This window comes from Sus scrofa, chromosome 6 (genome assembly GCF_000003025.6).
Source record: "Sus scrofa isolate TJ Tabasco breed Duroc chromosome 6, Sscrofa11.1, whole genome shotgun sequence".
NCBI classification, from domain to species: Eukaryota; Metazoa; Chordata; class Mammalia; order Artiodactyla; family Suidae; genus Sus; species Sus scrofa.
Genome location: NC_010448.4, coordinates 41,866,063 through 41,880,033, shown reverse-complemented (window position 1 = coordinate 41,880,033; position 13,971 = coordinate 41,866,063). Strand labels below are relative to the sequence as shown.

At 37.8% G+C, this 13,971-nt stretch overlaps 1 protein-coding gene across 1 annotated transcript in view; it reads left to right on the top strand.

Annotated features, from left to right (window-relative positions):
• LOC110261352 overlaps positions 1–13,971 on the top strand; it is a 422,463-nt gene that overhangs the window by 394,471 nt on the left and 14,021 nt on the right. The gene's annotated exons all lie outside the window — the stretch shown is intronic.

Genomic DNA, 13,971 nt, shown 5'->3' with positions numbered 1-13,971 from the left:
TCCCTCCAGTCCCTGGTAACCACTCTCCTCTCTGTTTCTCCAAGTGCAGTGTTTTTGGATCCCACATACACATATAACTGAGATCATAGAGGGTGTTTCTTTCTCTGTCTGACTTATTTCACTGAGCATAATGCCCTCGAGGTTCATCCCAATTTGTGCATAGGACAAGAGTTCCTTCTTTTTCATGGCTCAGTAGTGTTCCATCGTGTGTATATGTGTGAGTGTGTGCGTACGTGTATACACACGACGGAATGTATATCTCAGCTTTTCCTTATTCACTTATCTTCTGATGAATACTTAGGTTGTTCTGCTATCTCAGCTGTTGAGAATAATGCTGCAGTGAAACGTTGTGGGATGAGGGGCAGATAGCTCTTTGAAATCCTGTTTTCAGTTCCTTTGGATGTCTACCCAGAAGTGGGATTGCTGGATGGCATGGTGGCACTATTTTTAATGATTTGAGAAATCTCCACACTGTGTAGGGTGTAGTTTATTTTTCAAAGCAAGCCAGTTCTTCAGGGAGGCCGAGGGAAGCTGGTGTGACACACCATGAGAGCCTCATGCCTCTGAGCCACTTCTGGGGTTTTAACCGGTGGAACATTTGTAGCGAATTGCCTCCTGGTCTGGGACGGTCCCAGCTACCGTGCCTGTGCTCTGCGGGGGGGCTGTGGCTTCCCTGTGCTGTGGCTTCTGCTTTTTCCCACCAGGAACCAGAGAAGAGGGCATTCCCCACCCCAATGTCCCTTTTGAGTGTACTTGAACTCCATAGGTATTATTCCACCTGCCAGCAAGTTTGTCCTGATTCCGCCATTCTAGTTGGACCACCAGAGGTGGCTTTGAGACCACGAGAAGCCAGGAGAGTCTGAAGGCCTGAGTCCTCAGCCTGTACACGGGGCATGTTCCAAGCCAGAACCTCCAACATCCAACATCGATGTTTCACCTCTGTCCGGCCAAACTACCGATGGAAATGCAATGATGAGACAGCATTTCCTTTTTATTACATTATGTTTTTATTCAAAATAATTTTTGAAATATACTATTTCAGATATTATTAAATATTTGAATGTGATATTTCATTTCATAGTTTTTAGCATCCTCATTTATTCCTACTGCCAATTTTTGCTATGAAGAATGTCAACCAGAAGAGTTCCTGCTGTGGCACAGTGGGTTAAGGATCCAGCATTGCTGCAGCCGTGGCGTAGGTTGCAGCGGTGGCTTGGATTCAAACCCTGGCCCCAGGAACTTCCATATATAGCCATAAAAAAAAAAAGAAAAAGAAAAAAATGTCAACTAGGTCATGAACTGTCACTGGATGGCTCTTAATTCGTGTGTTGCCACTCGCTCTACATGTGATGTTTAGCCACTCAGTCTCAGGCTCATCATTTGTAAATAAGGAAAATATTCACCTCAGCTTCCTTGGGTGTCTGCTGGTATTAAATGGGCTGATGCTGTAAAGCGCTGGGATGAGGCTGTATCCCTGAGCGGGACTGATTGGAGGCGTGGACTTGAAAGAACTCTGCTTCTTCCTTTGCACAATCTCACCTGAGAATCCTCTTTCTGGGACTCAAATCCTGGCGTTATGGTCCTATGGTCCTTCTATGTGTCTTAAATTTCCCCCCGCTTTTTTTTTTTGGCTGTGTGCATGGCATGCAGAAGTTCCCCAGGGGATTAAGCCACAGTAGTGCCAATGCTGGATTCTTAACCCACTGAGCCACCAGGGAACTCCTTGAATTTCTTGAAGAATCTGGAAGAAAGGCCTGGACGAGTGTTCTCATGAGTGCCCTTCCAGCCATCTTCCCAGGCCCATCGAAATCAAAGCCAGGGCATTCCAAATGAGACACCCCATGGTTATTCGTCTTCCTTTGAAAAAAAAAAAGAAAAAAAAATTACATCACTCTCCTTTTGTGCCACTGCAAACATTGCGACGTTTTTGGCGGGAAGGGGAAGTTATTTTGTGTATGTGTGAACTAGAATTTTGATAGACAGGGTAAGTTGCAATCCAATTCTAAACTATAGATTTTCAAGCAGATTGATGCAACAAATTGTTAGCAAATAGCAGTTTGCAATTTGATGCTAATTAGACATAAGGCAAATATGTGCCATGACAAATTAGCAGCGAACCATACTGCAGAGGATTAGCAAGAGCTGGCACAGCTCGCGCCCGGCTTCGCACACCTCCCTGTCGCCGTCATCAGCGTCACCGTCGGGGCCTGAGCCAGCCTCGCCTCTCTCTGAGCAGGAAGCCGGGGAGGAGACCAGGAGCAGCCCAGGCCAACGCGCCCAGTCGTCTGTGCCTCTTCACTTTGCTCCCGAGCCTGCCTGCTGGTCAGCGCCTTCTTCCCTGCGAGCTGCGGAAGATCCTTGGGAAGCTCCCAGGATCTACACGCATTGAGGTTATAAATATAAAAATAATCCTGGAAACATTAGACAGTATATGCAAGCAAAAGAGAAAAGCAAAGCAAAGAAAAAAGAAAGAAGGAGAGAGAGAAGAAAAATAAAATCCAGAGATAACTGCTATTACCATTGTTAGGAATGTGGTTTTTCATCCATTGGAATCTTTGTTTCCATGAAGAAAATTATATATATATATAATATTTATACATAATATATATAAAACGTGCAATATATTATATATGTAATTATTGTGTAAAACAAAAGGGCTCACATATATGTTGTTTGCAACTTTTTTTTCTCAATTTTACCTTATGTATAGTTTCTTGAACACAGATTCACACTAACAAAAATAGTTACACGGTGTTTTCTTTTCTTTTTCGTTTGTCTTTTCTTTTTAGGGCTGCACCCATGCCTTATGGAGGTTCCTAGGCCAGGGGCTGAATTAGCGTTGTAACAGCTGGCCTACACCACAGCCACAGCAATGCAAGATCGGAGCCGCATCTGCGACCTACACCACAGCTCACGGCAACGCCGGATCCTTGACCTACTGTGCGAGGCCAGGGATCAAACCTGCATCCTTGTGGATGTTACTCAGATTTGTTTCTGCTGAGGCACGATGGGAACACCCTACACAGCGTTTTCTTGTATTAATTCACCCAGTAGTTTAGCCACCCCCCCATCCTTTGCTGTTGGACCCTTGGTTTTGCGTATAGCTTGCAGCCACTGTACACACTGGAGCATTAGAAGGGCTTGAAAATTCATTTCTGCACATGCGCAATCATTCCTAAGGATTCATTCCTAAATAAGGAAGGATGGAGTCACAGCAGAAAGTTGATATAAATTATTTTCTCCCTTCAGAGTAGCCATTTCCCGAGCCCTGACCAATGCTGGTTATTGTTTCAAATCTTTGTTAATTAGACATAAGCCCCCTCTAAGTTACCCTTTTGACATTTGATTACCGTTGTTTATCAATAAGGTCATGTCTCAGGTGCTCACACTCTCTACAAGGAATGACTGGAAATGGAATCCTGCTCCAAGATGCTTTGCTAAATTTCTCTGTCGTTTGGATTTCCATGAAACTTTAAAAGTCGTGGATTCTATGGCGATAATGCTAATTGCGTGACTGTCAGACTCCAAGGAACCACGCAGTGTTGCTAAAACTTGCCTCATTAGCAGCGCCTGCGAAGGTCTTCAGAACCCAGGTGCCCCTTCTTGCTTTCGAGGTTCTGGTTCAGTGGGCCTTTGGAGAGGTGGGGATGCTTCCCAGTTAATTCTCACCCTTGGGGCGTCTTTGCTAAACACAGCTGGAAGCCGCATAATGCCAATAGCACAGTCCTTCCCTCCACCATAGTAACTGATACTCTTGGGAGGTGAGGGGCTCAGATCCTGGAACCAGGGCATGTGAGGGAGACTTGCCAGGCTGGCTTTACTCTGGGAAGAAGGTGGGAAGCTCCAACTCTGGGCCCTGGGCATCTTGGCATGCAATCTAGGGACCTGGGTTCAAAGCCCCCGATCTGGACACTGCTGTTTCTGTGAACTTAGAAACATCCCTTATCTTCTCAGAGCCTTTGCATCCTTGTTTGTTCAAGAGAAGTGTGATGCACTAGCAGGATGAAAACTAGTAATTCTGTGTAAACTTCCCATTTGAATGATCATGGTTTGTGGACGTGTGTGATGAAAATGCATAAGTAGTTGAAAAGTGATTCCATCAGGGACATTGAGGTGTTGTATGCAAGTTGAGATCCTCCTCATTATTTGCAGTACTAAGCTTGGAAGCTGTGTTGTTTTGATTCATGTAACTAACTGTGTGTATCTATGTCTGTGTTTCTGCACAGATACATTCAAGAACTGTATATGGGTAAACATAATCCCATGTGAGGATCAGGTCTCTTTAAAGGCATGACATTTTTTCTTTAATTTTAAAAGTTTTATTGAGATATAATTAGTATGTCATATATTCACTCTTGTAAAGTATATAATTCATTCTTTTAAAATCTGGCATCCAACTTAAAGCAGTTAAATTTAATTGTTTAATAATTATTCTCATCAGAAAGGACTACCTACTTGTAAAATTATTTGTGAAACTCCTTGACTATTTATTGCAATTTTAAATTAAAAATTATACTAATTTAGGTAAATAATTATAGAAATAGTCAGGTTATGAATATATTTATAGCCTGAGGATATGGGATATGTGTGTGTGTGTGTGTGTGTGTGTGTGTGTATATATATATAAATATATATGTATATATATAATGTTTATGTTGGAATTTTCTTATAACTCTAACTGTCATTTTGGGTATACTATTGGTTATATTTTCTCTTTTAAAAAATTGAAATATTGTTGATTTGTAATGTATGAGGTGTGCTGTATTTTCTAATGGTTCATTGCTTTACTTTTAGAAGGTGATTAATATTTTAATGTTTATTGTTTGGCCACCTCCCTTAAGTTTATTGTTAGCTCAAATAGTTTTCTTTTTTAGTAAACATTCATAAAATATGTAAATAATGACCCCTTTTCCTTCTCCTTTCCTAAATTTATATTTTAATATCTTTTTCTTATCTTATTGCTTTGGATAGAACTTTCAGAAAAATGTTAAATAAAGGTAGTGAAAACAGGCATCCTTGTAAAGAGTTCCCCTTACGGTATAATGGGTGATGGTTGATTTGAGAAAGCATTGGTTTCTTTCTTTCTTTCTTTCTTTCTTTCTTTCTTTCTTTCTTTCTTTCTTTCTTTCTTTCTTTCTCATGTAAAAGAGTTAGGATTTTATTTTTAACATTCTGTGCAATTAAAAAATCAGGAATGACAGTTGAATTTTATAAAATATCTTTTCCTTAACTATTATAATAATGTTATTTCCTTTGGCCTGTTTGATTTTCTAAATTGTGTTATTATATTTTCTAATGTTGAACCCTCCTTACTTTCCTTGAATAAAACTTGATAATGGGCTGTTTGCCATTTTAAATATATGACTGGTTATGATCTGTTGAAGCACTTTAAGCAGAAGGGCTAGAAAGTCAGAGCTATATAGGAAAAAATCTGGAATGTGGGCTGAACATTAACTAATTAGATTAATCAGTTTAGAACAGAGCATATATGAGAGGGTAGCAGGAAACTAAATTGGAAAAATAAATTGGGATACAGGGACATAACACCTTGACTCCTGTGTCAAAGGTCTAAATTGTAGATGTATAGGTTGATGAAGATATTTTAAACCATGCAAGGACATGAGAGGCTCAGAAAAAGGTTTGGAATGATATGAGAAAACTATGATTAGAACTTTGAGAAATGCCAAACTTTCAGAACTCTTGAAAATGATGGCAAGGACCTATGAGGTCAGAAAAATAGGAAGAGAAGCAGGAGAGATCAACAGTAGGAAAAACAAAAGGAAAAGAGTTTAAAGAAGAGGCAATGTTTAATGGTAGTGAGGTGAGATGAGAAATGAGACACTGATTTGGAGCTGGTTATGTGAAGATTTTGATGGAGCAGGGCCAGGTTGGATTAAAAGAAACTAAAGAGTTAAGAGATATTGTGAAAAGGAGACATGAAGGATACCTTCTCATGATGATGATGATAATGATTATAACATTATCCTAGTTATTCACACCCAAACTGTTGACATATGATCCAGAAGTTGTATGAAATAATTCAGCAATATTAAAACATTATGTGGCTATAGGAACGCACATAATTATGGGAGCAAAACCAATGAAGTGGAAAAACAGCAGGAAACAACTCAGGAAAACAATGTTTAATTTCTTTCTGAAGCCCTCTGGGGGAATTCTCCAGACAGTTTTGAGAATGATCAATAATGAATGTTGCCGTGAATTTATTTTCCTTGCAAATCTTTATTTAAACAGTATGTAATAGGCTGTAGCCTGCCAGTACTCTGGACTGCCCAGGTTGGTGGGAAACCCTGGGGTTTGGGGAGTTGGTTATGATTGGAGAATAGCCTTCTTTTCATAATAAATAGGCCAGAGTCTGGCTGCTGTGAGCTTATAGCCGTGGTGGTATCATCAACCAGTGTGTCATTGTTTTTGGAGTCTTGAGAATCACTGGTTACTAATGAGAGTCAAATAGGTTTGTGAGTGATTTCCTTTAAAAGATATCAAGTAAATTTGCATTTATCCCTAGCATAATATTATTCTAGCCTCTTGAGTTCAATTATTTTCTAGGTAGGTGAGAAAAGTGTGGGCGTTACAGCTAGAAACCTAGAAACCAGGCAGAACCCCCCAGATCTCCTAGGGACAGTTATTGTGGGAATGTATCATCGTAGTACTTGCAGAGGATGTTAGTTTTTTATTTCTTTGGGATATGCACGTGGAAATGTCCCACCACCTATTTGATCTTAACCCTCAACATATGTGTCACATGAAGAAATAGTGGAGGGAATCTTGACGTGTGAGCGTCATTGCTCCTTACATCGTTTGCCCCTTACCAAGTGCCTGGCAAGTTATTTCTAGAGAGCACAGATTGAGATTCACATGAATTAGTGGAGCACAGCCTCCTCTTTTTTTTTTTTTTTTTTTTTTTTTTCTTGCTTAGTCATAAAGCTTGGAGACTAGCCCTCCCTACTCTAAGGCAATGAACCTTAGGCGCCACTTGACTTCGGTTAGCTGATACATCAGTCTGCAAAAAGGCAAACTCCTAGCATGTTCTACCGTATCAGCCATGAGGTTCTGAAACACTGTGGCTGGGGTAAGGCCTGGGAATCTAAACCATTGACAAGCTCCTTGTGGATTAAGACATAGGCGCTTCTCAGTTTATGCTTTTAATTTCAGCAGGGTCTTTAGGGATATCCCCTTGTTCCTGATGTAGGTGGTATGTTCCTCTCTCTTTCTATGTCTCTGTCTTAGTACATCTAGTGAGAGGTTTATGGTTTTTATTGATATTTTCAAAGAGCCAGGTTTGGTTCCATTAATTTTCTCTTATTGTCTTATTTTTAAATTCATTGATGTCTGCAATTATTATTTCTTCTACTTGCCTCGGATCTTATTTGCTCATCTTTTTTTCTAGTTCCTTAGAAGCTTAGGTTATTAATTGCTAACATTTTTTTCTTTTATGTACACACATTTAATGCTGAAAACTTCCCTCTGAGCGCTGTTTTATTTGTACCCCACAAATTTCAGTATGCCATATTTTTCATTTTTTGTTCAGTTCAAAATAATTTCTAATTTCCTTTGGCTGTTTAACTCTCAGCTCGTTTTGTGTCTTGAATTTCGGGAAAGATTCTTTAGGACACAATGTAGTTGAGTGTTGTTTTATTTTTTAAATCCCGTCTGACAATCTCCATCTTCTAATTGGAAGTTTAGACCATTTATGATTAATGTGATTATTAATGCAGTTATGTTGAAAGTTACCATCTAGATAATTTTCTTCTATTAGTCCCATCTGTTCTTTCTTAACTTTCCTTGCTTTTTCTTCTTCAATCTAGAGTAAAAGACGATGTATTATATTCCATTTCATATCCTTTCTTGGACTATTGGCTGTTACTTTTTGTTGTTTTATTTTAGTGGCTACTTTCGGGTTTACGGTGTATATCTGTCACTTATCACAGTCTGACTGCAGTGATATTATACCACTTTTCATATGGTAAAGACCTTTACAATCCCTTCCATTTCTCCCTGTCTCAGTCTTTTTGCCATTGTCATAATATATTTGACTCATGCATATGTTATGTACGCCACAGTGCTATGCCTTCTTTCTTTTGAGGACTCCAGTGTTAGTCCACTTAATATTTTCCTACATAACAATGTTTATTTTTTCAGTCTTTTTAATTTTTCTGTGTTACATTTTGGACAGTAACACAGAAACATTTTCTTCAGTCTATTCTGCTGCTAATCGCCCCTGTATGTTTTTAATCTCACACTTGGTATCCTCTATCTCTAAATGTTCTATTTGGGCCCTTAGTAAAATATCTCCCACATCTCTCCTCCCCATACTCATTTGTTCTTTTACTTTATTGGACTAAATATTTATGGAATATTTATAATAGCTGTTTTGGTATCTTTGCACTTAAATTTTGTAAGACAGGGAAGGAGCAGCCTTTCGTCTGAAGCTACTATAGCCTCCATATTGAGGCAGTAGTCTTCTGAGGACTCAACCCAACATCCTGTGTGTTATGAAGTGTCTCTCCTCTGTCTGTTGTGATGTGAATTGTTTCTAGGCATGTGTGACCTTTGACAATTTTTGCATCTGTCCCTTTGGTTTTACCCTGGTTTGGGATAATTTCTTCACACAAATGTACTGGTCAATATTGACTTGAAGAATTGAGGGGACGCCTTTACAGATCTCAAGATCTCTCTTATGCAGAAGTCTTTCCTGTACATTCTAGCTTCTTTGGCTTTCTGAAACTCAAAATTTTGTCTTTTTAACCTGGAGGGCTTACCAGGCTCTGTTTGGATTCTTCTTCTTGTTGCAGCATAGTCTGGGAACTCTCAAGAAAGTAACCTCAAGCCATCGTAGGGGTTGCCTCATTTTTTAAAATTCACTTTGGGGTTACTGTCTTGTGTTGCCAGAAAGCCATAGTTTCGTACAATTTTTCCACTTTACAAAATTTTTAAGGCAGGAGAGTGAATTCAGTTCTTATTACTCCATCTTGGTCATAAATGGAAGCCACCTGCACTTTAAAGAATATTTTCAATGACTATATAATTCTAGGTTGATAGATATTTCCTGACATTTCCATTTTCTCCACCTGTCCATCATTTTTCTATAGAGTTAGTTGTCAGTGCAGCCTTTGCTCCTTTTAAGTTAAGATTTCTTTTCTCTGGATACTTTTAAGACTTTTCCTTTGTGACTATCAGTTGAACGCTGATATTCTGAGGTGACATTTTCTTTATAATTATCATGGCTATGATTTGCAGAGATTCTTGAATCTTGTTTGGATATCTTCTTATGAGTTATTGCTATTATCTTGGTAAATTATTTCCTCAAATTATTCTTGACCATTATCTCTTCAAATACTGTTCTTGCTCCTTACCTTCTTACCTTCTTTATTCCTTTCATTGTATTCAATGATAGGTCTATTAAGCCTTTTCACTCTTTTCTATTCGTTCCTTTCGTTTCATTTTTTAAATATACATGTCTGTCTGTCTTTCTTTCTTTGCTTCTTTCTTCCTTCTCTTCCTTTCTTTCTTTCTTTCTTTCTTTCTTTCTTTCTTTCTTTCTTTCTTTCTTTCTTTCTCTTTTTTTCTTTTTTTTAGGGCTGCACTCAAGGCATATGAAAGTTCCCAGGCTAGGGGTTGAATTGGAGTTGTAGCTGCTGGCCTACACCAAGACATGGCAACATGGGATCCGAGCTGTGTCTGTGACCAACACCAAACCTCATAGCAACACCAGATTCTTAACCCACTGAGCAATGCTGGGGATCGTACCTGCATCCTCATGGATGCTAGTCAGATTCATTTCTGCTGAGCCATGATGGGAACTCCTCATTCTATATTTTCTATACATTTTTCTCTATATGTTTGCTTTTGCTTATTGTCTACTGTTCTACTTTCCAGTTCACTTATTCTCTCTTTAGCAGTATTCAATTTGTTATTAAATACTTCTTTTGAGTCCTTAATAATAGTTATTAAATTTTATCTAAAGTTTACACTTTATTTTAGAAATATATTTTAGGGTTTTTTTTTTGTATTTTTTTTTTTTTTTTTAGGGCTGTACACTTGGCATATGGAGGTTCCCAGGCTAGGGGTTGAATCAGAGCTATTGCTGCCAGCCTACATCACAGCCACAGCAAAGTGGGATCTGAGTTGTGTCTGTGACCTACACCACAGCTCATGGCAATACCAGATCCTTAGCCCGCTGAGTGAGGCCAGGGATTGAACCCGCAACCTCATGGTTACTAGCCGTTAACCACTGAGCCATGACGGGAACTCCACAAATATATTTTAAATAATTTAAACATATAATTCTTATAAAATAATTTTTATAGAAATTTTAATAAGGATTTTATAATTATAAAAATATATTTTAAAGTTCTCTTGGGAGAACTTTATTTTGTCTAGTTCCTTGCACATGCTGATCATAGTTACTTAGAAATTCCTAAACCTATGAGAATGTTTCTATTTAGATCCTTTTCCTTCCTTGGTCTTTTTTCCTTTTTGTACTTTATAAGTTTTTATTGTACGAAAGACATACTTTCTGAAATAATACAGAATCTTTGGGTGATATTTACCAGAGCCCTGCCTCACTGGATAGTTTTCAACTTTAATTTTTATGTTTTCGGTGTGGTAAGATTATCAAAAGCGTCCCTCAGCTTTTCTCCTACATCCTCTTGTCCTCAGGGAATCTAGCCTTCCAAAGATTTGGGATCAGAGAAAATGGGTGCAGTGTGCCAAGCACATGTCAGTTGCAGGGAATTTTGTCATTTACGTGTAGTTACAGTGGCAGTTCTGAATTCCAGTTTTTGTCTACTCAGTCTTGTGAAATAAGAAGAAATTAAATTCTGGCTGCTTATGCTCTTGTGCTTTGTAGCCTAGAATTGGTAAATGGTTCAAGGTGAGAATTAGTAAGTGGAATTTTGGGCTCGCTTTTATGGCTCTCCCTTTTCCCCAGAATTACTGAAGAATCCTGATTGCTTCATGTGCTCTCTGATTAAGCAGGTATTTCTTATTGCATTTTATCTAGATTTTCTAGATCAGTGGAAAATTGATATGCTATAAGCTACCACATCAGAATCCAAGGAGGAACTTCTTAAAACTCTGCAATACCCTGTGAACATTAATTTCTTGTCAGTTGGAACAATGACTGTGATGTCATGTTGTAAACATTTAGGAGCTGGACCTATAGGTGAGAAAAGGTCACTAAATCAATTCCATTTATCTTTGTAAGTAGCATTTGTGTCCACCATCCATCTGAGATTGAATTTTAGGTGATTGAAAACTGCAAGAAAGATGAGGTGGCAGATATTTGGGCCGCTACTTCTCTCTTTTGTTATTGTACCTGAGTTTTCTCCTAAAATTCCTAGCAAAATTTGTTCAAATACACTGACGTGCTGTTTTTAAGGAGGCTGTTTATGAACGCCTGAAAGGCAATTTTTATTTCTTTTTTTTTTCTTTCAGAATTTTATAAATATTGCTTCATCGTCTTCTGGGATTGAATGATACATTAGTAATATTTGGGGACAACTTCATCCTCTTTGCCATCAACTACCATAAATAACCCTTTTCGTAATAACTAATAGCTCTACATAGTTATATCCCCAAATGAATCATTACTCATCAATATTCCCTGGAACATATGAGCCCTTCTGAAAGACAGCTTCAGTTCTTAATTCCTTGCCTGAAATACGTCTTCTAAGCTGGTATTTTCTGACCTGGGATCCCTGAATTCACAGAAGTCTTTGAAATAAGAATGGGGATTTTCCAACTATTTAAAATTTTTAATAGAAGGTAATAAATTTTCTTAAGAGAGGTATCTGAAGGATAAAGAAACTATCAAGTATCGGGTCCTTATCTTGAAGTATATCACTTCAGCTAAGGGTGGTCATCTCAGGATGATCTGCATGTCTGATCAGTGACCACAATTTTATTACAAAATTGTAATTACCAATTTTATAATGAGTGATAAATGCATTGATTGTTATTTTGCTTATACAAAGAGTGATAAATTCGTTGTTTTTATTTTGCTTTGAAACCCAGTGTTTCATAGCCTGAGATTCATTGAAAAAATAAAAATTATTAAGAGGTTGCTGATTACATCATGTTCGTTAACCATGACTCCTTCCAAGGGGAATGGTCATTGGGAAATATATCCATTGACAGGTATTAACCTGCATCTACAGTGACGTAGGGAAGAGTTCCATTCTTCCCGTCACATAGATGTTCTAATGGGAATGTGCCACTTGGCCATGGCGTTCTACTTTGGGATTAAAAGATTAACTTTGCAATGCTCCTTGGTCTCTGAGGGTCAAAAGCTAATAATGAATAGATTTTATTTATTAATAGCTCATGATACTGCACTGGCATCCAGAAGTTCTATGGGGTTACTTTGTGGCACAGCTGGTTAAGGATCTGGCATTGTCACTGAAGTGGCTCAGGTCACTGCTGTGGTGTGGGTTTGATTCCTGTCCCGGGAACTTCCACATGCTGTGGGCACAGCCAAAAAAAAAAAAAAAACCAAACCCCAAAACCCCCACCCAAAACATGAAAGAAGTTCCCTGTATGAAGTAGTCTCCCTATGTTGTGGATGCAGTGGCATAATAATAAACATAAGATACAGAAATTTAAACAAAGTTTACCTAAGCCTTAGTTTCAAACTAATTTTTGCATTTATTTGTATCAGAAAATCTTGTCGGATATCCATGATGGTTCCCCATATACAGGAGACAATAAAAGGCATGTAAATAACTATATATATATAAAATATATAATATGTAAATGACTATATATTATTATATATAAATAACTATATATAGTATATATTGTATATATACTATATATATAAATAACGATATATATGTAACTACATATATTTAAATAAATCTGCGAAGTATTCTATGTGGGTTTTTTTTTTCCTTCCTGTTTGCCTCCTTTAGAGTTAGAATTATTGCAGGGTAATTCTGATGTAATGGTCAGATGTTTTGGCATGCAATAGTGAGGTTTGAAGTATAAATGTTCTAAACTAGACCATTATTGTGCAAAGTTTTCTTTTGTATTTGATTGCCTGAATTTCAAGAAACTAACTGAATTTTCATTCAGTGTGTGCATAGTAACAGTGGCTCACATTTTCTTTATTTTCCCTAGATCTTTTGTTTTGTATACAAAATGATCTCTCCTGAGATTATTCAAAAGAAAGAAAATTAGAACTCCAAAATCCTGTGAAGGAGGCAGGAATTGCTTAATTATGTTTCTCATACACACCTCTGTATAGGCTATAACACAAATGTCTAATGGAAACTGATGTTTGCTGCCTGAGAGATTATAAAATTTTAAGGAAGCTTAACTTACTACAGGTAATTTATTAAATATTGGGCTTTATGTTGGTTTAGATATGAGACATGCTTAACCTATGTCTGCACAGTGGTTTTGTTCAATTATCTGGATGTTCTATCTGTCAATGTCTCTCTTCCTTATTGTAAGCTCCTGGAGGTCAAGCAATATCCTGTGAATTATTATAAACTTTCTTTTCCTCATTGTCAGGTAGCTCTGAAATGTCGTCCTTTTTAATTCCAGGTGACGTTGTCTAGAAAGGAAACAAGTTCACTGACACTGGAAATTCTAGCTAATGGGCATCATTCAGATGCCTTGTTGTTTACTGAAATAGTTTAGCTTTGGACTGAAGTGATCAGACCATTAAAATAAGAAGTTTCTGGAAGTCAGGATAAGGTCTAGGAATAAGAGATAATATAAATAGAGGTAAGTAGCACTTGTAGATCATGGGTATATTTTTGCTTGAGCAGCAATTAAAAAAAATCATACCATATGTTATCAATAAAATGAAACAGTGGCTGGTCCTTTTGATTCTTTTGTGAATCTTTGGAACCCATCAGTAGACAATGGCAGTGAGCTTAGCCTCTGTCAGGTCATAAAGCAATTATCATTGGTCTGATATTGGGACTGTCATGTTCATTCATC